Raw genomic sequence first — 23840 nt, forward strand, 5'->3', positions numbered from 1 at the left:
TGATTTCTTTCATCGGTGAACAGGGTTTGAGATATGTGACTTGGGAAGCGTGGGGTTTTTGGAAGTAGTATGAAGGCATGTTACATCTGCTGTCTGAATGGAGCAGAACACAGCCCTGTGCTGTCAGGGGTGGGAGTGGATCTGCCTCAGAGCTCTGGAAAGCACCCAGAGACAGCTCTAAAAAAGCTACCCTCTTTTCCTGGAGGCTATAACATCTCCTGGTTGAAGAGACTAATAAATATTGAACTGAAAGTTGTCTGAAGAGACTAGCTTGTTAAAAGGCAGAATACAATCAGTCGTAGCCCAGGAAGCGATAGGAGGTTGTGATAGAAGATACTGTGCAGAACTAATATGGGTTTTTTTATAGCTACTGGGATCCGATGAGGTGGACAGTTACTGTCTGATGTTCAGTCTAGTGCTTTAAGCAAAAAGAAGTGGTATTATGCTTTGGGGAGGTCAGAATCCTTTGGTCACAATATTTCAAATGTTATCTCTGAAAGAGCAGAGTCTCACGTATTGAATAAATAAGATGTCCTAATGCATCCCTGTATTCAGAAACAAAGAACTGCCCAGTAATTCCCAAGCAAGCTACAAGCAACTATCTTTGCCGACAGACTGTTGCTTACCAGCTGCTCTTGTTTTACGTGTAAGGTGAAATACATAGAATCTGATCTAGACTCAGCTACCACATTTATCTGTTTTCCTGAGGTGCTCTTACTCTTTTAAATCTGGCATGCAGAAAAGACACTGAGGTGCTGGAGCGGGTCCAGAGAAGGGCAGCAGAGCTGGTGAGGGGTCTGGAGAACAAGTCTCAGGAGGAGCGGCTGAGGGAGCTGGGGTTGTTCAGCCTGGAGAAAAGGAGGCTGAGGGGAGACCTTATCGCTCTCTGCAGCTACCTGAAAGGAGGGTGTAGAGAGGTGGGGGTCAATCTATTCTCCCAAGTAACAGGCAATAGGACGAGAGGAAACGGCCTCAAGTTGCACCAGGGGAGGTTTAGTCTGGGTATTAGGAAAAATTTTTACGCTGAAAGGGTTATTAAGCATTGGAACAGGCTGCCCAGGGAAGTGGTTGAGGCACCATCCTTGGAGGTATTTAAAGGACGGGTGGACATAGTGCTTAGCGATGTGGTTTAGTGATGGTTTTTGTCAGAGTTAGGTTGATGGTTGGACTGGATGATCTGAAGGGTCCCTTCCAACTTAGGCGATTCTACGATTCTAAGATGATAAGTAAATCAAACTGTACATCCGGTCTGGTCTTTGCGTTAGAGTCTGTATCCCATATTATGACTGGTTCTACAAGATATAACTGAGATGACTTATATTTTGCAGTTTAGGTTACAGCTCTCTTGTAACATTAGAGAAATAGGCGTCCCTGTGCAAAACAAAACAAAAACCCCAACAAACCAAAAAATCCCAGTTAAGGTATAGCACTTAGATATAAAAATGAGGATATGTAGATGAAAAAGTGTTGGAAGTATGACCCAGTTATAACTGGATACTTTTGATATAAATCTCTTTTTGCCATTTCTACTAGAAACAAGAAATGTGGGTAATTGCTTTTTCCTATGCGTTTTCAGTTCCATACCAAGTTGGCAAATGTGTTTAAGATACAATAATAATTGTTGATTCTTTCAACTATTGCGTCTTTCCAGGGATGTAAACTCCCTTCATTGCAAATGTTTTTTCACTGCAAATTCATCCATTCCTATACATAAGCTTTTTTTTTTTTATAAGCCAAGTGAGTGTGTTAGCTGTTGTAATCTTTTTTTTATATTTTTCATCACGTACAGGAGTCTGAATATGCTCAAGTAATCAGGCAGAAAGTAGTCTTTTATTTCTGCGTACATATGCAGAATGGAATGAGCGAACTCTGGCTTAATCGGCCCTTTTGCTATGCTTGTGAAAGTGTGTACATTCTTAAATACTGTACTGTGGGTCTGATCTCTTGTTTAAAAACCAGTATAAAAAGAAGCCAAAAAAAGTAGTCTAAAGCCACAGGAATGCCTCAGCCAAGTATTTCCGTATCTGTTGGTTTAGTTGTCATTTGAGAAGAGTGCATGTGGACTTCACAGGAAAGGAGAACAGTCCAGATACCTGTGTGGACTACCATCAAAATGAAAGTTCAGTGTGACTTTGTACCCAGCCAGTTTGATCTTTTCCATTGTAACGGCTGAGCACGGTATGTTTTCCAAAACCTGCTGTACAGATCAGAACTGGCAGACATCAGGTTGGGTTCTGGTTTTGTCATTCCCAAGAACTTTTAGCTATGCTCATTAAAATTCCCGGTGTTCCTCAGATGTTGTGCATGGAGCGACAAGGTGTTACTGGAGAAAGCTCCATGAAAGGCTGCTAACAACAGGTGCCATGGAGGGCCATGGATCTTGCTGCCACTTGCTGTGCTGTGAGTGGCAGTTGCCCTATTTCTTGGTCATATTATCTTCTATTCCACAGCTTATTTTTAATGGAACCTACTTATCCTTTCCTAATCAGCTAGGCATCACACCTTGCCCTTCTTCCACACTTACCTAGGAATACAATCACCGTACAGAAAGGCAGGGTTTAGAGGAAAGCTGTTCTTGTGCACCAGAATGCACTGAGTGAATCGTGAAACACATGAGGCTTTCTATATATATATAGCATATATTAGCAATACATTTTTCATTTCTCTATTAAGTAAAAAATGGGCGTTTATTTTTTTTCATTTCTAAATTCATAGGGTTATAAACCAATTAAGCTTGCTTTCCTAATATTATTATTGGATGCACATACATTAATCTGCTTTCATCTTTTAAGTGATGCTGACCCTAGCAAGCGTAAAAATGATGCCTATAAATATTGGGGAACTGCTAAAACTCATCAGTATTTCAGCTTTCACTAAAAACTACACACTTCTGTCTTAGCATTTGCACATTGACTGTTCAAAGAGCCAGTTCAAAATTTTATCCTGATAAATATTTTCAAGGGACAGAAACACGTTGGGAAAATAACAAACATATGTTAGCACTGAGAATAACCAGTTCAGCAATGTTTTCTTGTGTGCGTTTTGGTGCCTATGTAGGCTATTGCAATGTTAATTTTAGAAACTCTAGCCCAGCAACAGACACTTAGGAACAGAATGATGTACTGCGAGCAGCAAGAATTTTAACTGCAGACTATAGCTTTATTTTCTTATTTATAGCTCCCTTCACTTTGTTATGTTTTATGAAACATGTATCTTCTTTGAGAGTGCCCTGGCTCTGTCCTTTCCTGACCACTGGGCTTATCTTCAGATTACATCCTCTTAGTTATCTTCAAATAGTGAATTTATAAAAAGGCAAATCTTAAAACCTCGACTTTAGATTCTAAATGCCACGCAAATATTATTAAGAAATAATTATAATTTTATTTAACTTCTAGCTCTGTTGACTTTGGGTTTACTTTTTAATAAATGTAAAATTGTTTTAGGGGGAATGCATGAGGTGAACACAAAGAAATACAAACATTCGTGTTGTATCTTACAGGGAGATGAAAAAGACAAAGTTTAAAGATTTAATAGCACTACACAGGTTTTAATAAGCAAAATCGCATAGTATTAGCTTTTTTTGCTGAGGTTGAAGATTGGTGGACAGATTCACAACTGGTATAAATTGCTGCCGCTCTATTGGTTTTGATTGATTTCCCCAAGATGGGAACCAAAGCTATGCTTTTCATATTATTTGACTGCATAGCAGTATTGTATTAGGGACAGGCTCAGCTCCACTTACAGTTTTTTCTCTATTCTTGTTTCAGAACCCAAACTATTCTTCATAGAAAACAAAAGATTTTTTTAGCAGTGAAAAAATAAAACAAAAAACTCCGCACCCAAGACATTTTATGGAGAAATTATTATTATGCAAAACAGGAAAAAATGTCCAGTTTTGAGAGATTTTTAAACTCAACCCTGGATTTTCCAAAGTCTGAAAAAATTAATCTTTGACATCTTAAAATACAGATTAATTTTAGAAATGTGTTATTCTATTATTAAAAGTAACATTTTGTCCAACAGTTAGCTGTAGTAAAACAAAGTCAACAACATAACTGACTGAAATAAATTAAAAAAGGCTATAATTATTAACTGCCACCTGTTTCAATTGAGGTGCCTATTTCTGATCTTAAATTCAGTTCATTATATTCTTCCATCTTGTTTGTAGTGGAAAATGTCTTATATAAGACGAAAACATTTACAGGAGAGGAAAAGAATTCCTATTCACCTCTAATTTTCTCTATTAACTTGAAGACCAAAGTCCCATAAGAAAGCCAAACTCACAGAAGAAATTATGGGCATACGTGGAACTCAAACTTTAATGTATATCTACTCCAGGATGCACTGTGTTTAGTGCAAAATGAGGTTAGGGGATTGAAAACTATTTCTAGGTGGCTTTTTTTATTTCAGTATTGATTTTTTAGGCAGAAAACCCTTCCATTTACATCTTTTTTATTTAGACTAATAATAAAGAGGCAAGAGAGAAGAGATATTTCTTTCCCTCCTACTCTGCTTTATACAAAGCCTCTTTTACCTTTCTCGTTCATTTCCTTCGTAGTGTCTTTAACTCTTTATTGCTTTTAATGCCGTTGTTATGAATCACTCTTTTCACGTTCAGTGTGCTCAGTCATTTTAATACAGATATAATTGTAAGGTGCAAAATGTAAATCCCCATAATGTGTTGGAAGACAAATGTGTCAAAGCCCCTTTGTCATACTGACAGGTTATAAAACCAGACTGGCTCAGTTTAATCAGGTTTAAATTTTAATGACATAAGCAAAACTCAGAGTAAAGTAGCTATTTTTTTGTTATTATTTCAGATCACTGCCACAAATGAGAAACATTTTATCATTTTTTCATTGATTGTTTTATTCAGAGATACCTCAATCTGAACATCTGTTCTGGAGAATGTGTTTTAAATCATTAAATATTTTTCAGAGGCAATATCGCTGTTTGGTGGCTAGTTGTCATCTTTTCTGATGCTACCTTTGCCTTTTCACCCTTATCTTTCCTCCGGCGAATTCCTATCCCTAGATTTGCCCATTGTTTGGTCAGGTCCAGTGAAACACTTCATTTTTGTGTTGATCTTGCTTACCTGTACTAGCTTGGCAGTTGAGAGTCTTCCCTTTCAGAACTTGCAATCGGCGGTTACCAGCTAATAAGGCTAATAATTGGTTGTGGCATCACTACTGGGGGTAAGAGGGGAGGGGGCAGGCAGGGAAAGGAATACAAGAAAGAAGAGAAAAACAGAAAGTAAGATGCTAAACCAATAGACGAATAAACCAATCGGCAGGGTTATACTGGGTTCATCTTCTAGCGTTTGGGGCACATGAAGTATGTTCCACATTGGTCTGATCCTTGCAAGCAGCTCTGTCAAGCATGGCCCTTGTTCTCAGACATTGTTTTATCTGTGTGGCCAGTTTATTAGAAAAGCGTTTTGTAACAATATCGCTTCTTGTTCTTTTTAGTTTTCCTAGTAGCTGTGCTAAGTGTTTCAACAGTAAACATCTCCAAAACCCAGTAATCCTAAAACTGTCCCAATAGGTGGACCGCATGCTGTAATTGTAACTTCTTCTAAGTCATTTCCACATCCTGCACTTGAGGCTTCTCATCAGTAAAGTTAATTAAATCAGAGTCTCCTGGAGATGTTACTAACTGTTAACTGATGCTGGCTGCCTTGAGGAGCAGAGACGTTCTCTGTGGACCTGACATGCACCATGTAGCCAATGGCAAGGCCAGACCCTCTGCTGCAGTTTGCATAACATGAAGGATTTCTGCCTCCGAACTCAGAAAACTCTAGCCTCTTCACTATGAAGCTGACAACAGGGGAGAAAATTATAATTTTAACTTTAAACGCAGGTAAGAGGATTGAGATTTCTGACTTTTGGTGACTATAATTTTCGTCTGACTTTGTAGCAGTATCCTAAAGGCTAGGCTTGTATCATATGCTCAGCGTTCTGAATCACCACTGCATTAATATCACCGGCCGTTCAAATAACCAAAGCGATGGAAATAAGAAGAGAAAATAATGCTCCAAAGTTGTGTGCAGACATCACTGTTAAGCAGCTTTGTATTAGGTTTGTGTGGCAAGGTTTTGGTAGTGGGGTTGCTACAGGGGTGCCTTCTGTGAGAAGATGCTGGAAGCTTCCCCAGCTTCTGATAGAGCCAATGCCAGATGCCTCAAGGACAGACCCTGCCACTGGCCAAGGCCAAGCCCAAGCCCATCGGCAATGGTGGTGGCAGCTCTGGGATAATGTATTTAAGAAAAGGTAGAAAAACAATTGCTGGGTAATCAAGAGCAGGGGAGAGAGAAGTGAGAGAAACAACTCTGCAGACACCAAGGTCAGTGAAGAAGGAGGGGGAGGGTGTGCTCCAAGCGTTGGAGGCAGAGATTCCCTGGAAGCCCGTGGTGAAGACCATGGTGGGGCCCATGGAGGTTAGCGGTGGAGCAGATATCCACCTGCAGCCCATGTAGGACCCCACGCTGGAGCAGGTGGATGCCCTGAAGGAGACTGTGACCCCGTGGGAAGCCCCCACTGGAGCAGGTTTGCTGGCAGGACTTGTGACCCTGTGGGGGACCCACACTGGAGCAGGCTGTTCCTGAAGGGCTGCACCATGTGGAAGGGACCCACGCTGGAGTAGGTTGTCAAGAACTGCAGCCCATGGGGAGGACTCAAGTTGGAGAAGTTCATGGAGAATTGTCTCCCGTGGGAAGGGACCCCACACTGGAGCAGGGGAAAGGTGTGAGGAGTTCTCCCCCTGAGGAGGAAGGAGTGGCAGAGACAATGTGAGATGAACTGACTGCAACCCCTGTTCCCAGTCCCCCTGCACTTCTGGATGGGAGGAGGTAGAGAAAATCAGGAGTAAAGTAAAGCCCGGGAAGAAGGGAGGGGTGGGGGGAAGCCGTTTCAAGATTTGGGTTTATTTCTCATTCTTCTACTCTAATTTGATTGGTAATAAATTAAATTAATTTTCCCCAAGTCGAGTCAGTTTTGCCTGTGATGGTAATTGGTGAATGATCTCTCCATGTCCTCATCTCAACCCAAAAGCCTTTCTTATATTTTCTCTCCCCTGTCCAGCTGAGGAGGGGGAGTGATAGAGAAGCTTTGGTGGGCACCTGGTGTCCAGCCAGGGTCATCCCACCACAAGCTTCAACAGCTTCGTTAAAGCTTTTTTCTTTATTGAGGGGCGCTTTATAAGCAGAATGGCCTTCCTGAAATCAGAAGTTGTTTTCTAGAAGAGCAAATGAGGAGCACGCCAATAACAGTCTCAGATAAAATAAGGACTAGAGAAAGATATGTCAAACTGTCTGTTACATCAGAGAAAGTGTCTGTCATCATGTTTTTTCCAAGGCACAGATGACAGGAAATAGGAAGAAAAATATGGACTTTTGTCTGTATTCTAGTAGTAAATCATTTGTTTTGTCAGATACACGTGCCTGACTTCTTGCTAATCGTTGTGATATGCAGCAAAATTCACATCTTCCTCATGTTCTTGAGAGGTGTGATTCTACCCTCACATAGATCTTTATAAATGTAGAACTTTATAAATCACAAATAAAAGCATTAGAAATACATTGGGATAAAATTGCTTGAGAGACAAAACTGTTAATGTAAAGATAAATCTGATAAGCAATGTGAAGCTGTAAAATATTTTTTTTAAATGAAATTTGGTGGAAAGTGAGCAGAAATCAAGACAATTTTATGCCCTGATTTATAGGTATCACTGACAAGGTGACCACGAGTGTATTGCTGCTTTTCTTTGATTTTGAATGGATTATATACATAAATAAAAGGCTGTGTCTTCTGCAACAGTAAAGTATTTGTAAGAGAGAATGCCGTGCCTTAGACTTTTTGATTTCTAAATTGGAGCTCAATTCTAACCTTAGATGGCAGCTTGGTCTTTGCCCAAAATTGAAAGTTTATAAATTTATCTCTTATTTTGTGAGGGAACTGCAAATATAACATGGAGGGAGGTGGGGAAAAGAAAGGATGAGCTGTCCTTCTCAACATATTGGAAGGGGGCTGAAATCTCCGTGGGGAGTGTGTATATAGCATATGCCTATCACAAATACTCACTGTGGTGCCTACTTATCAAGAGAGAGTGAGTCAGATTTAGCATTAGGAAAACATCTTTGCACGTCTTTACATGAAGTGACAGCACATTTGACATTAATTAAAAAGGTATTCTTAAAACATAGATATTTTTAATTACCTTGTAAGATGTGTTGTTAGTATGTGAGATTCAGAATCTACTTCAACTTGCAAGATTTGAATCTGCAAAAGTGAAGGAGACTCCTTCAAAAAACAGCTGTATTAAGCTCCCATGTTTTTGCAATGTAGCGGTTTCCTCAGAAAACCTGGTTTAAAGCATTGGTGGGTGCAAGCGAACCGTATCTGTAAGAGAGTGTAACATTAAAGAGTCTGTGAGAAGTAGGCATGAGTAGAGCCACAGTTCTCATGCAAGTTACATCTTTCTACAACACCAGGGTATGGAGACATTGGCTTTGCCTTTCTGCTCCTCCTGCGTGTTCAAGTCAGGTTCATGCTGCCCCTCTTTGCAAAGAGAGATCACAGATCTCCTACACCGGAGGTGGAGCCAAATAAGTAGAAGAGAGTTAAAGCATTCGGTAGTGGGTGCAGTGCAATAAATCCTGGTGTCCTAATATTAAGTCACCTTCTGTCATTTATGCAAATTAAATCTATCCTGACCAAAGATGCAAATCTAGTTGCAGATCGTTTGTATAAAATTTGCAAATATTTGAATCTTAGCTTTATTAGAATTGGAAGTTATCTTTGGTTGCAGGATACACAATATTTTCTGCGAGGTTAGCAATGCTGTGAGAACAAGCGCTGAATCCTGCTACATGAGAACTTCCCCAGGTGCTTGTTGGGAAGGTTGCGAGGTTAAGGGCGCACACATGAAAAATATTGTTTTGTAGAAAAGTCAATCAATCTTTTCCAGACTTTGAAAATGAATAGTTCAAAATTGATTTGGGTTTTAGATAATGGGCACAGGGATCTCTTGATTCATTTTAACTGTTTAATATATTTTTGTAGGTCACAGGACATATTTCCCTTTACTTATATGGAGCAGTGTTTCTATATCCAAAGCCATGAACTGCAAATATTAAAGTCCGTAGGTAATGTTCTTTTCTTCTTGGGTTTTAAACTGGTATCAACTTCACTGTAGCATATAGTATAGTTCAGAATTGATGCTCTGTTTTCAATCAGACATGTTTTCAAGAAGAAGTTTGATCTTGACAAATGTAGGCAGTGTGAGTCACTCTTCTGTGTGTAAATGTATACGTGTGTGTATATTTTTACCATTTGTCCCTTTCTTTCTTTTTCCCAAGGCATATTCTCTGCCAATTTAAGAGCTCCAGAAACATAGCTCGACAGAGAGAATTGCTTGCAGCACACAACAGAGACAAACTGTATTGATCCAATAAAATCCAAGATCAATGATGTAAATTTTTGACTGGCATCTACCAGCAACACATCTCTTTATGTGTATGACAACAATACATTTTCAGGGGTACTCTGGTAAAATACAATAACTAATTATAATAGCCAGCCACTCAGTTCCTTATAGACTTTGTCATTTTATTGGACCTTTCACAGTGATTCCAGCAATTTTTAAAGCAACGCATTTCTCAAAATTAGCAAGTTGAGATACCAGTGAGACCGAAGTCTATGTTAACATGCTGTAGAAGAGTGCCAGTCAGCGAACACTAGACTGAAGGGAGTGCCAACCAAAAAACCTGCCACAAGACCACACCCCGAGATCCAAGTCACCATTTCTGCCTTCAGATAGTGTCTTTGAAACAGGTTTGAGTTTCATTCTTCATATCCACCAAGTCAAAGGCTATCTTTTCCAGTTGGGAAGTGTCCAGTTTGAGCAATTGCTAAATGTTGATTTGCACTCCACGCAGCCTGCTGGGCCTTGCAGGTTTTCCACAGCGGCTGTTATGATTTATGAACTACTCAAGAATCTCTTTCTATACTCAAATAATTTCCTCAGTCTCCATTTTATTAATTATTAACACACATCTAACGTTATTCTCTGTGAGGTACTGTATCTACAGTTACAGTAAGAATCTTAACATATCACATTTTAAATAATTGGCAGGTTTCCAAATACTGCAATGACTGGAGAATCTTCATGTAGAGTAATAAAGACAAACTAAGAACAGATGTAGCATGTCACCTCTGGTGTCTTGGATTGAAAGCTTATTTCAGGAGCCTGTACCATGTTATCATCCTCTTTAGCTGTTCTAGACCAACCGTGCAGACAACTACATTTCACTTTACAAAATGGGAGAAATGACTGCATGAACAATTACCAGGAGGGAGAAGGTGAATTAAAATTACTCCTTGCTTTTGATTACAGTAGCATGCTTATCAAATAGGGCCCATTTCTTACAGAAGTTGTGCATAAACTTTTATTTGTGTTTGGGTTTTTTGTGGCTTGTTTTTTTTTTTATACATCTATGTATCTGCTGTCCTCTCTCTGTATACTCCTCACAAATGGTCAGCAATCATCTGGTTGTTATGCTTATAAAGATGCCTCCATAACAACTTCATTATTTCCAAATGCCTAAAATCCACGTTAAAAATCCAAAGTTTTCTATCCATGCTCAAGGCCTGAGATCGTGTTCCCTGCTGTCCTCCTTGCAGATAACGTTGTGAGCAAGAGTTTGTCACAAGTAATGCATGAAAAAGCGTGACAGATTCACTACGTGTTAGTGGGTACGGTGGGTGTGTGCAACCTGAAGCCTCAGTGCAACCTATTAGGAAAAGAGCTTTATTGTGAATTTGTCTCTAGCTGCGTGTGTTTATTTTAATGGCATATGTTTATATGTTCATTTTCAGAAGGATGGGAGAATCCAGTTTTATTCATTTTACCTAGCACAACCACCTCAATGCACTGAAAAGCTTTTCTCTTTTCACCTTGAAAATAAATGAAAAATATTAGAAAACAGATGTTTTAATGAAATCAATAGAGCAGATTCAATATTGGTGAATGGATTAAGCTGACATTCTTAGTCTCCCATAGTCATCCAAAACTGAACATTTTCTTTTTCCTTTTTCTAAGCAACTAGTATTAAAATGAAATTTTCATTTTAAAAATATTATTTACATCACTAAAACAAATAGAAGTTTATGGAGCAGTCAGAGCATTTAAACATTTCTTCGTTTCATTTCCATGTAGCTGATGCATTCATTATATATAAATATATATTTTGTTAGTTTGTTTAATTCAGTTGAGTGTGAAAAAATGGAAATAAATTGTGTTTACAGTACTAAAGTTCAAAAAAGCAATAGCAGTTATCTTGTATGTATTTTATTTTTTTAATTATATTTACTATGATCTTTTTCTCAAAACTGAATTGTTGATTTATTGTTATTCCAAAGGTAACAAAATTAAATACATTTTAGCATTTTTTGCTGAATAACTTTCCCCTGATGAGCTTGACATTCCTGCTAATAGAAAGCCCCAAGTCTGTCCCAATACCTGGACTCAGATGATCGTGAGTGCTGTGTTGGCTAAGACAGGGCTCGGCCTTTGTACGCCCAGAGTAAGTTTTCATCACATGAAAACTCACCCATCACATGGGTCCCAGAGCTGCAGGGCTAAAAAGGTAGGGGTTTGCACTCTAGACAGTGGCGTTCTTACGACCGGATGCCTCATTATCAGTGTGATCCACAGTGTTAGAGAAGACACCTACAGGGACTGTTAGCCACAGCTGGACCACCCTGAGCCCTCTGCTGCTGGGCATCCAAGAAAAAAAAAGTGTGTGTTAGCACACAGTTCTCATAAATTGAATTATATTTCATACTGAGGACGAGGAAGGCCATGTATTTTCCATTTACTAAGAGAAACTTTGTCTACGGTGCATATCTGATTTTATTATGAAAGGTGATCGGATCCTGCCTTGTCTCATTTAATTTCTTCTTATTTGTCACCAAGAATTTGGGCAATCAATTCCTGTCAAGTGGGATAGCATCTGAAGCATACCACCTGTGAGGCAATTACTTGGAAGTTACTTCTTTGGTTTTATTTTGCTTGTTTGAATCCCCATGGGAAGAACCATCACTCCAAATTTCACGGAAAATGAATGCAAGTACCTTTAAAAATTTGCTTTCAAAATTTCAGTTTAATTTCTCTGGCTTACAGTTCTAGCTCATAACAAGACGGTGATTATTTAGTTTGCAAGACTGATTTGTGATTTTGAGGGTTCTTGAGGGAGAAAAGGTCTATAAAATGGAAGTTATATGTTTTTTGAGCATTATATGTATCCTAAAGAACAGGGATTAGTTACCATTTAGCTACTTGCTGGCTAGGAATGCTGTAACAGCCTCGATGGGAAGTGTTTATAGGCAAGTAGTCATGCTCCAGTGTGTGATCATTTACTCATTTGGCCATGCAATGTAGGGTAGGAAAATAACTCTTTCTTTGTGATTTTGCCAAGTGGCTGTTAATTTCCTTTGTGGGGAGCAAGGTTGGAAAATCTTTTACCAAGGCTTTATTTACATAATAAAACACAAGCAGTCTTTTGGAAGGGAGATGATTATATAAACTGAATATGATCTATGTGCCACTGCTTATAGGAGTTTTGGGTTTTTTTTTTTAAAGAACCTAATCCTAGCATTCTAAATTTTGCATATGTCACAAAGACTTGGAAATTATTTGTCTATATGATTTTTTATGAAAGGAAAGGGTAAAGAAGTATCACATTATGCTGTTCTAGGGTATTTTTCATAGTGGCATTAATTAACAGTGAAACATCTGCTATAAATTTGAATACTGTCCCTTTTGCTGCATCACTGCCTTTAAGTTTTGAATCTTTGGAGAGGCTCCATTTGTATTTTTTTTTTTTGTAAAAGAAACAGATATGTTGTTTCTTTGAAATGGTGTCTGAGGGAATAAGTAACATTTTGCTATGGATATATAGGGATTTTATTTGGTGAGCACAGAATATTAGATGCCATTTGAACACCTTCTTGGACTCACTGGGAAAAAGGTATACATACCTACACATTATTTATGACAGCTGGTCAAATAGAAATCGCAACTTCTGTCTCTCCTGGCATCCCAGGTATTTGCATAGCATTAGGAAGTAGAATCATTCAGTACAGCATTTCTTTCACTCACCGGCTATCTTCTGGTACTACAAGAACCGCCACAGCCCAAAGTAATGCACATGAAAATGATGCCGTTGTGCCTTTGTGAGTGACTGTCCAATTTGGACATGTAATTTCCAGAGTTCCCTAGCAACCAGATAGCCTCCGAATATTTAGCTATTCCAGTAGGTGTCAAACTGAGTTTTGGTGGCTTCCAGCAAGGGCAACATCATTTAAAAAAAAATGAAGCTGCTCAACTTTTATTTCTCTTTAAGTCCCATAAGAATAAATGGGAAGTAAGTGCCTAGACCTAATAATTTATGTTCTATGGGGAAGCTCATGTATCAAGCTTGCATGGGAAAGAAGTGCCATGACTGAAAATTTTCTTTACACATTTTCAGACAAAGATGAGAGCTGGATTTACCCTGGTAGGTCGATACTCAAAGGCTGAAGCCCAATTTCCCAATCAATGGTTTCATCAGAAGGACTCAAATGTTTTCCTACATTCCCGCTCTGAAATGCTGGAACTATTATTATCTCATACTCTTTGCCTTTAGCCCAAGCCATCAGGACTTTCTCAGCTAAGGGCAGCCCTTGTAGATCCATCAGTGGAGATAACACATCTGAAAAAGGACAAAGGAGAAGGAAAGGCACTTGGAAATGTAGTTGCTAACTTCATTAGTTTTGCTGACTGATGGAAGTGGAGGGGAAAAGAGTATCATGCTGTTTTTATCCAGATCTTTGTGTACTTTGTTCATTTATGAAGATGTCCTGTGCGAAGGAAAAATCTTCCTTGAGGACTCTCAGAACAGAGATACTAATCTTCTTTTCTCATTATTCTCGTAGGAGCTAATAATTTTCTTCCTCCCTCAGGGTGGAGTAAGGAAAAATCAGAGTACCAGCTTCCAGGCTTTTACTGTTTTGAATCATGAAGTCTCGTGTTTAAGAATTCGGTAAAAAATCCTTTCACCTCATTAGCAGCAGCATCTCAGGTTCATCCAATCCCAACATCTACGCCCTCCCTAGTCTAATAATTATCTTTGGATACACTGAGACTGTTACTGAGACTATTAGTAAGTGGAAAAAGTTTCATTTGATTCAGAGTTTCACACAGACTTTGAAAATGTCTCAGTTCTTCATTATTCCAAAACAACAAGCTTTTGTTTCTACAAATATGTGGAATGGTTAAGGGAGAAGGGTTGCAACAAAACAACATAAAGTATTCAGTATAAATGTATCTGCTTACGGACATTTAAAACAAAAATGTTTGTTCGTATTTCCTGTACTTGCATTCTTTCAGGAAGCAATTTTCTCAAATTTGGTGAGACTGAGTGGAAAAGGCAGGCAACAATTAGGTAGCTAAATATTTATGTGCTGATGATGCAAGTAAACACACGTTCAGAATAGGTACAAATGTTCATGAAGGATTAAGAAAGCTTGAGATAACTGTTAACAGGGGCATTAGAATTTAATCTCAGCTCTACAAAGTCAACAAAAGGTTCTTGTTTACCTGGAGTGGGATAGGACAGCCTTCCTGTACCTACCTGTAGCCCCATAACTAGTTCAAACAAGTCTTTTGAGTTTTGATTGATGGCACAACCTTGAAATAAGCCTGTGACGGATGACTTGTAAAAGAACAGCCTGCAAGTCAGTCTCCGAAATGTTCACTTTTTTGTGCCTGCTGATGTCTTTGCTATTCAAAGTCTATAAAAATTATGGATGTTTTAATGTTATTTAAACACACTAGTCTTAATCTGCTGTCATTGCAAAAAAATAAATGTACTCATTAGCAAGAGCTAAAACCTTTTTACAACCCTAGTATTTAATTTTATCCTCAACAATACCTTTCCAATATGTGTCATGTGCTGATACAAGCAAGAGTTGTGGGAACATTCCTCCTGGGACTAAAGTGCTTTAGACAGAATATCGGTCGTCTTTGTGAGTAATAAAGACAAAGGAACACAAAGTCTAATCAAGCATTTACTTGGAATTCCTAATAGATTTCCAACTTAAAAACCCTTTCATGAGCTTTTTGGTTTTGATGGGAGCTAAATATAGGTAACCATGATGATATGGCCTTAATAGCACTGCAGACCAACTCTACTATCCCTGCAGTGCATTGGAAAGGGTTAAAAACATTGTAGCACCGGAGAGGTTAATTCTCAAATAATTCAGAGAGAAACTGTAGCACTCCTCTATTGAAATCACTCCATCCTCAGCACTTCAGGGACGTTACTCATTGGAACACATAAACAGGTTTAGCTTATCTGCTTTAATTTTACAGTATATAGACATGGGTTCAGGGAAGGACCTGTTTCCTCCCATAGCACGTTTCTCTGGTGTAGCAGATAAGGGTTTGCCTGGTTGTTTTCTCTGAGCTGCGTCAGGGAGGTGATCTGCCCAGTGCAAGGATCAGGAGATGCTGGTTTTAGGATACCGAGGCTCTGATGCAATATTGGAGACATTTGCAGAGCTCTGTTGTCCAGGCTTTAACAGAATTGCAGCCTTTAGCAGCAGGGAAGGAGATGGCAAACAAACCTTAAACATCCTGCTGTAACTCCAGCTCCAACAAAAATCCCTGTGGCTTCAGTAGGAATTTGAGGTGCAGAACAATTGCAAGAGTGGGTCTGTAAAAGAAATAATAAAAAAAGGAAATTTTAAAAATTTAAAACTATGGAAATATCAACTATGACATATAACCCTATAATTAATTGCTGATCTGGCTGATACAGTTTTAAGTAATGCAGAGAAATAAACTTACAAATAAACTTATAAATAAACCGCATCCTGGGCTACATCAGAAGTATGGCCAGCAGGTTGAGGGAGGTGATTCTGCCCCTCTACTCCGCTCTGGTGAGACCCCACCTGGAGTACTGCGTCCAGCTCTGGAGTCCTCAGCACAAGAGGGACATGGACCTGTTGGAATGGGTCCAGCGGAGGGCCACGAAGATGATCAGAGGACTGGGGCACCTCTGCTATGAGGGCAGGCTGAGAGAGTTGGGGTTGTTCAGCCTGGAGAAGAGAAGGCTCTGAGGAGACCTTATAGCAGCCTTCCAGTATCTGAAGGGGGCCTACAGGAAGGGTGGGGAGGGACTCTTGATCAGGGAGTGTAGGGATAGGACGAGCAGTAATGGCTTCAAACTGAAGGAGGGTAGATTTAGACTGGATATCAGGAAGAAATTCTTTACTGTGAGGGTGGTGAGACACTGGAACAGGTTGCTCAGGGAAGCTGTGGATGCCCCATCCCTGGAAGTGTTCAAGGCCAGGCTGGATGGGGCTTTGAGCAGCCTGGTCTAGTGGGAGGTGTCCCTGCCCTTGGCGGGGGGGTTGGAACTAGATGATCTTTAAGGTCCCTTCCAACCCAAACCATTCTATCATTCTATGATTCTATATTTTTTTAATTAAAATAGATTACATTGGAGATTATTGGATCAGTAGATTACAAGGAATTTATCATTCTTAAACCTCTTGAACCTGTAGATGGATAGGTAATTCATAAAAGGGAAAATAAGAAAATAAGGAAAAGGAAATAATTTACCTCATAATGTACCTAATAATGCCAATTTTATACCAAGTGTGATTGTCCAGAACAGGTAATACGTGAATGTTTTTATTACTTTTATGGCAGTAATGCAATAAAGCCCATACTTCTCTAAGAACTATCTTAACATAATTGAAATAATAAGAAAAACATTAAAGGAGTTTCAGTGTTGGAGGATGAAATAAAAAATGTAGGGTAAGGACAAAACCTTTGGTAAATCCAGGCAATCATAAGTAATATAAGATTTTCCATTTGAAGGATCCCATTGTCTGTTCTGTCTTTTCTTAAACAACAACATAGGATAGGCCTTTAAGAAAAAATAAAATTACCTACTTATTGGTAGCAATTAGAAAGCCAATATGGACAGCGTGGTTATGATGCTTAGTGACCCTGTGGAGGGAGTGGGGAGGTCTCCGGGCTTACAGGCTGTGTTCAAGGAGCAGCTGAGCATCGTCAGGCAAGGAGCAGGTCGGGGCTGACTGGAGGAAGGCAAATCCTGCACAGGCAGAAGGGCCGTCTGGGAGATTACAGGGTGCTCCACTTCACTTTGATCCCTGGGAAAATCATGGACTGAGTAAGGCCGTGGGCACGCAAAGGCGATGGGGAACAGTCGGCAGGTGCCTGAGGAGGGCTGGGCTAAAGATGCTTCTTGAAACATCAAGGAGCAGTTGTCTGCTGTGAGGTGTTAGTGCCTTGGTGGTGCCTGAGGGGCAGTTCGGAGGGAAAAGCAGGTAACGGGAAGATGGAAAAAAACAACTAGTTTTGCAGGTGTTGTCTCAGTCTGATCTGCTCTGTGAGGAGAAATAGGTTGCAAGGTACAGCCTGAGTGTTCCTTCTGATGTGATTTCTGATCTTTATTTTTTTTTTAAATAGCTTCTAAAATGGGTATGCTTAATTCAGCTGTAATTTTCAAGCAAAGACTTTCTCTGTGGGTAGTGAAGCCAGCGTATTAGTCACCTCAAAAGGTTTTTAAAAAAGCCTTGAAAATTTTGTAGAGTGGGGATTTTACTTCTGTAATATTTTTATAACAACACACTTAGAAGCAATTGGAGTGAATTTTAAGAAGGTCGTGGAGCTCCGAGTGAGGAGGGATGGCTACAGCGAGTGCACTTTGAGGGGAAGGGAAGCTAATCCGTGTGGGAGATGGTCTGCCATGAGCAGCAGGGATGTGTTTCGGAGGGGAATGGGAAAGTGTGGCACAGATGCACTTCTGTGGGACTTTTCCAAGATGGGATGGTAAGAGATCGCTCAAGAGATGAGAATAGCCCTTTGCCTTTGGGATAGCCAGCGTTACCATAGGTTAAACATCTGTAATTGCATTTTTCATGTTATTCTTTAACAAAGTGTTCAGGGAAAAGAAAAAGCAATAGGGCTTGGGGTATCTCTGTTTGGGCCCTCTCTGAGCAGAAGCCATGAGGCTGCAGATAGTATAGCCACAAACGGAGCTAATAACTTCTGTCAAGAGAGAAAACATACTGCAAGGGCAGACAAATTTATAGCTCCTAAGTAGTCTCATTGCCTCTCTTTTCACATTTCTTGGAGTAAAGAGCAATACACGGACACTTACATTTAATTGGATATATAATAGTGCAGGAAGTATATGGCTTTTCTTTGTGAGTTCAGACTTGTCTATTATGTCCTGCAGGGCTTTTTGTGTGTTTTTTGCCCTTGGTACAGTGGCTGATCTGTCTGGCCTTGTTTTAAGTGAGGGGTTGAGCTAAATATCCTCCAGGGGCCTCTTCCCACCTGAATTATTCTGCGACTCTTCACAGTATTTGGTGGTCACTCAGGTTTAAGAACCTGCATGAGGCGACCTACTTTATTGAATTGCTAGCTGGGTTGTGAGAGGCTGGTACAGCATGGAACAAGTTTCTTTGGAGCAAGGAAGGTGCAAACAAGTTGTAAAAGTAAGCAGGGCTGTTGTCAGGCTCGAAAAGTAAGATTGCTGTGGAACAGACTGAGAGAGTTATGAAAGCATTGGGAAAATTATCTAAATCAAAATGGCTGACATAGGCAATGTACAAACTCATCAGAGTTTATCAAGTATAGCTCATTATTTAAATGAACTGATTTACAGTACAACTGATGTTGTAAAGATAAATACATTTATTTCTATGGAGCTGGTGAGGGGTCTGGAGAACAAGTCTCAGGAGGAGCGGCTGAGGGAGCTGGGGTTGTTCAGCCTGGAGAAAAGGAGGCTGAGGGGAGACCTTATCGCTCTCTGCAACTACCTGAAAGGAGGGTGTAGAGAGGTGGGGGTCGGTCTCTTCTCCCAAGTAACGGGACATAGGACGAGAGGAAATGGCCTCAAGTTGTGCCAGGGGAGGTTTAGACTGGATATTAGGAAAAAATTTTACATTGAAAGGGTTATTAAGCATTGGAACAGGCTGCCCAGGGAAGTGGTTGAGGCACCATCCTTGGAGGTATTTAAAGGACGGGTGGACATAGTGCTTAGCGATGTGGTTTAGTGATGGTTTTTGTCAGAGTTAGGTTGATGGTTGGACTGGATGATCTGAAAGGTCCCTTCCAACCTAGGCAATTCTATGATTCTACTGAGGTCCTACGTGTGTCAAATAATGACACGGGTAGGAAAAAAGACTGCAGTAAAAAACCAGTGATGGTAATTATGTTGAAAGAATAAGAATATGTATAATCCTACTTCATCTACAAGAACAAAATTATTTTTACAAGCCCCCAGCAACTGCATGGTCCTGACTGACTCTGAGTTTTTTCACTGTCCCAAGGTAGTATGGTTTTACATTATTTTAATATTTCTTTTGCCTTTCATGAAATTCTCTCTGCTCTGGAGTGTCGGTTCCAAAATAGGGAATCCCAAACTCTGATTCCTCTATTTTTGACCTGAGAGAAAAGTCTCCTCAGGAAATATATAATCTAGTCTTTACAGAGTGAAAGGGTGGAAGAAGTTATTTGCCTGTTGGACAGCTACATTTTACTGACCATGAGTAAAAATTTGCAAGCTGTTTTAACTGTTAATGCATATTTTGTAAGGTTTTCAGTATTATTATTATTATTATTACTACTACTACTATTATTATTATTATTAATTTAATATTATACACGGTGTGAATATCCATGAGTATTGCTTAGGTTTTTTCCACATATTTTTTTACGATGTTCTTACAATTTGTCTGTTTTAATGTTAATAGCATACCTATTAAGGCAGTCCCCTGGCAAAATGTTGATGATGATTGTTTGCCCTTACAAAATTGTTAATAGGTTCCACTTAGAATACATACAGCACATTTTAAGTCTCCTGTTGCAAGGTCACACTCATCTCTGATTTTTGCCTGCAATTTGGAGGTACAATTAATGGGAAGAAAAATTTACATAATCAGTGAAAGATGCAAAGCACAGATTTTAGAAATCTACTTTCAAATCTCAGGGAGTGACGTATGTAAATTTATCCTTTGTGCTTAAGTGATTATGCCCATTAAATTGTAGATGCCGGTATAAAGATTATTTAAAAATATCATTCAAAGTAGCAGTGAATCTACTGGTGTTTCATCCTGATGCTGATCATCATCCTGATGACAACATCCTGAATCCCATGTTGTCAACTGGGAGTTTACATATATGTATGTAAAAAAGAAAAATTATATAAATATAAAATAAAAGAAAATATATTTTAAAATGTGGATAACAAAAAGGCAATTTCCCATATTTCCAGCCTTTTGTATCTGCCATGATTTGTGGTAAAAGAACCCGTAGAATTTCCTGAGGAGCCTTGAAACATGTTAAACTTTGTTGACATATCTGCTACGTATTCCCAGATCAGTGACAGCTAGAATTTTATAACTCAGCATAGAAAGAGAGAGATAATGGATTCCAAACCTAACACCTTTGTTAAGAAACACCTTGTGCCCCCTATTAGTAAAAGTATGTGCCGCGGTTCATTATGACAGGAACAAAAGAAAACTGAGAACAACTAGAAAATAAACCATTTTTTTCCTTCAGTGCCTTCATGTGTCACTAAGAGCAGAAATACTACTTACGTAAGACTAACAGGTATTGCACATTTTTTTTGATATTTTTTAAGGTAATTTAAGCAGCAGTCATTGCTAGCTTATAGAACAATGTATGTCAAATAAGATTTTATAATATACTTTCCAAAAAGGAGTGAGGATTTTTATTCTTTTTGATAAGGAAATTGTATGTTTCAAAAGAAACATTGCATCGTGACGCATAAAATATCGGAACATTATTTCAACACCATTTCCTGATGCAGACGTGGCATCTGATTGAAAAGGAAAAAAGAAGACAGGCTGCTGAATGCAGGGTGCACAGAGCTGAGTCCCCACCCTACTGTGATTTCTGTGCTTTTGCAAACAGTTTCATGTTCGTGCAGTAATCTGACCTCTCTGATTTTTCTCTTTCTCCTCTCAAATACATGGTGGCCCTTGGTTATCCCCAGATGTCATTTATGATTGCTAACGTCCATAAAAAGTTGAAGGAGGCCGTAGTTCCACAGGGTGAGGTCTGTGACTGTAGGTGGTGGTGAGAAAGCTATTAAAAGAAAGTGGCAGAAAAATGGGAATCCAAGAAATCTGGAGAGATGACAGGACTGACATGGTGGGGTGTTCTCTCTCGAATTGTAATTAATGACTATACTAAAATAAAAATTGTGGTTTTTTTCTGCGGTATCATTACAGTTTGCAGCCCAGCCATAGAGAAAAGCAATCTCTTCCCTGAGGAGCTTCAACGTTGTTCTTTAGTTTAAATGAAATGCTTATGATTGTATGGATGATTGAAAGTTGGTTGCCTCTAGCAAAGGTTTATTTATTAGAGGTCCAGCACATCCTAATTTGTATATCTTCATGTGTGATAAAGGGAAGTCTTAAACCACTCTCTTGTTATTGCTCTTCATCTGGTATAGGAGATAATTCTGACAATAACTACCTTGTGCACAAGGGCATTATGAAATTTATTCTCGTAAGACATATTTCTGATTTCACATCTGTGAAATTAGATTAGATATATCTCTGTGGAAACTGGAGTAGTTATGCCTTCCCAAAACCATCATCATGAATTAGGAACCAATTCCGTAAGGTATCTGATGTACAAAAATGTGCTAATTATTAGTGTATTAATGTACATACAGACATAATTTTCCATTTTTTTCCCTAATTGAAAAAAAAATAGTGAAATTTTAATGTATAAGTGGGGTGTTGGCACATCTAAATTTTGATAGGTGGATAATGTCATCCTCTACTATGTACGAAAGTAAGCAACCCTAATATTGCACATGGAAATAAATCACACAAGCTTTAAGTCCTACCATTATGTCAAACCATTTCAGTTTACACATCCAAAATGCATGGATAGGTAATATCCAGCCTAGAATATTGCATGAGAATGCAAGAAAATATATCTGTCCCTGTGAAAGGCCAATGTCCCTTTTTCCATTGCTGGTGGTAGTATTCTGGTTCATTTTCAATAAGATGAGGAATGACTCCAACAGTCAACTTCATTTCAGGTTTTGAGAGCATCAATCAGAGAAGCCATACTTTCAGATACTGTTCAGGTTCACCATGTTGCTAGTTGGCCAAAAATGTAGAAATCTTTGATTATTGTGCTATTATTAACTGAAGTTTAAGGTCCAGTGGAAAAAACGGTGTATAATTATCTTGCTGGAAGACTGCTTTAATTAAATTCTCCCAACTGAGACCTGTCCCCATTTTTTTAAGTGAAGCATACACTATAATCAGTTACATTAGCATTCAATTTGCTTCTTTGCAGATGACCATGAAAGTGAGTGCATGTCAGTTAAGCTGTGCTTCATGTGGAACGGTTCTTCCTGAAACCAGTAAAGCCATCAAGTCTCCACTTTCCCAAACCTGTTTAGATGTCATTTGATACAGAAATAGGAAGAAAAGATATTGTGCATTGTAGATGTTTGTCAATACCCACTTGAGGGTGTACATAAAATTGCATTTTGAGGCTCTTTTTAATTGCTTATCTGATGGAGTGCTGCAGTAGCAGAACGGCAGAGTGTGCATGCAGAGAGCAGCTTCAGTGAATCCTGCTTAATGTTACATTGTCTTTTCACTCATATGATGAAACCCTGTTGAGAAAGGGGGACTTGAATCACTCTGAAACTTTACAAACTCAAGATCTGCGTGAGCAGCAAAGCATTCATACTCAGGAATCAAGAACTGACAGTCACCCTCTTTACTGCGTGGCCTGACAGTCATATCTGGGTTGCAAGCTCTACTCTCATCTGTTTTCACACGTGACTACAATTTTTGAGGTGGAAAGGAAGATCAGGACAAGATAGTGAAGACTGAAACACATGCACCTCTGCGAGAGTGCATTTTTGCATTGAATTTTTTGCCTAGAAGCATCTGAAAGTCACAGTACCTAGAAATAATAGGGGATCAATGGAGTACGTGCAGAAATAATTCTGCATATTTCTTGGTGGTGTTGCCATCACGTGGGTTTGTAGCTCCTGGCCTATAGGTGGATAATTAGGTTTGGAGGAAGAACATCTTCATGCATATATCAATTAATTATTCTGCTTACGCAGTCCTTGTGCAACTAAACAAATTGTTTCATCTTTGTGGTTGATCGTCCCATTGACAAACTGGAAATGATGAGAATTTCTCACAATCCTTCACTTGTAAGGACCTAAAATAAGAAAGGAAGCTCCACAGTCTTCCCATATATTCAGCAGAGAGAAGAAGAGGTGTTTTTTATAAATAATTCACTCTGAATCACTCTCTGTATATTGAATTTTCAGAATAAGTTAAGGATTTTTTAAGTATTTCAGTGAATCAGGCTCTGGAAATAACTAGATACTATGCAGAAACACCTTCTAGTGTTAATTATGAAACATCTTTCAGGACATAAGAACGATAACTTGTTGATAATTTTGCAGCTCTAGCTAGAGGACAGGTGTTGGTAGACGTGTCATTTTGTAAACATAGCAAAGAATTGTTGGGAACCCAAGAAAAGAATGGGACGTTGAAATCACACTTACTGTTTCTTAACTACTGTGAAATGGCCTTAATTCCAAATTAATTATGCAAAAGAAACTCCTCCAAAACTGTTGACTCTGAACTTCCAGTGGTATACTAGGAGCATATTTGCCCCAAATTACACTCATCTGAGGGAAGTGCATAGATTTTACCATTCACCAAACTTAAGTCGGTAGA

Source organism: Rissa tridactyla, chromosome 7 (assembly GCF_028500815.1).
Source record: "Rissa tridactyla isolate bRisTri1 chromosome 7, bRisTri1.patW.cur.20221130, whole genome shotgun sequence".
Taxonomy (NCBI): Eukaryota; Metazoa; Chordata; class Aves; order Charadriiformes; family Laridae; genus Rissa; species Rissa tridactyla.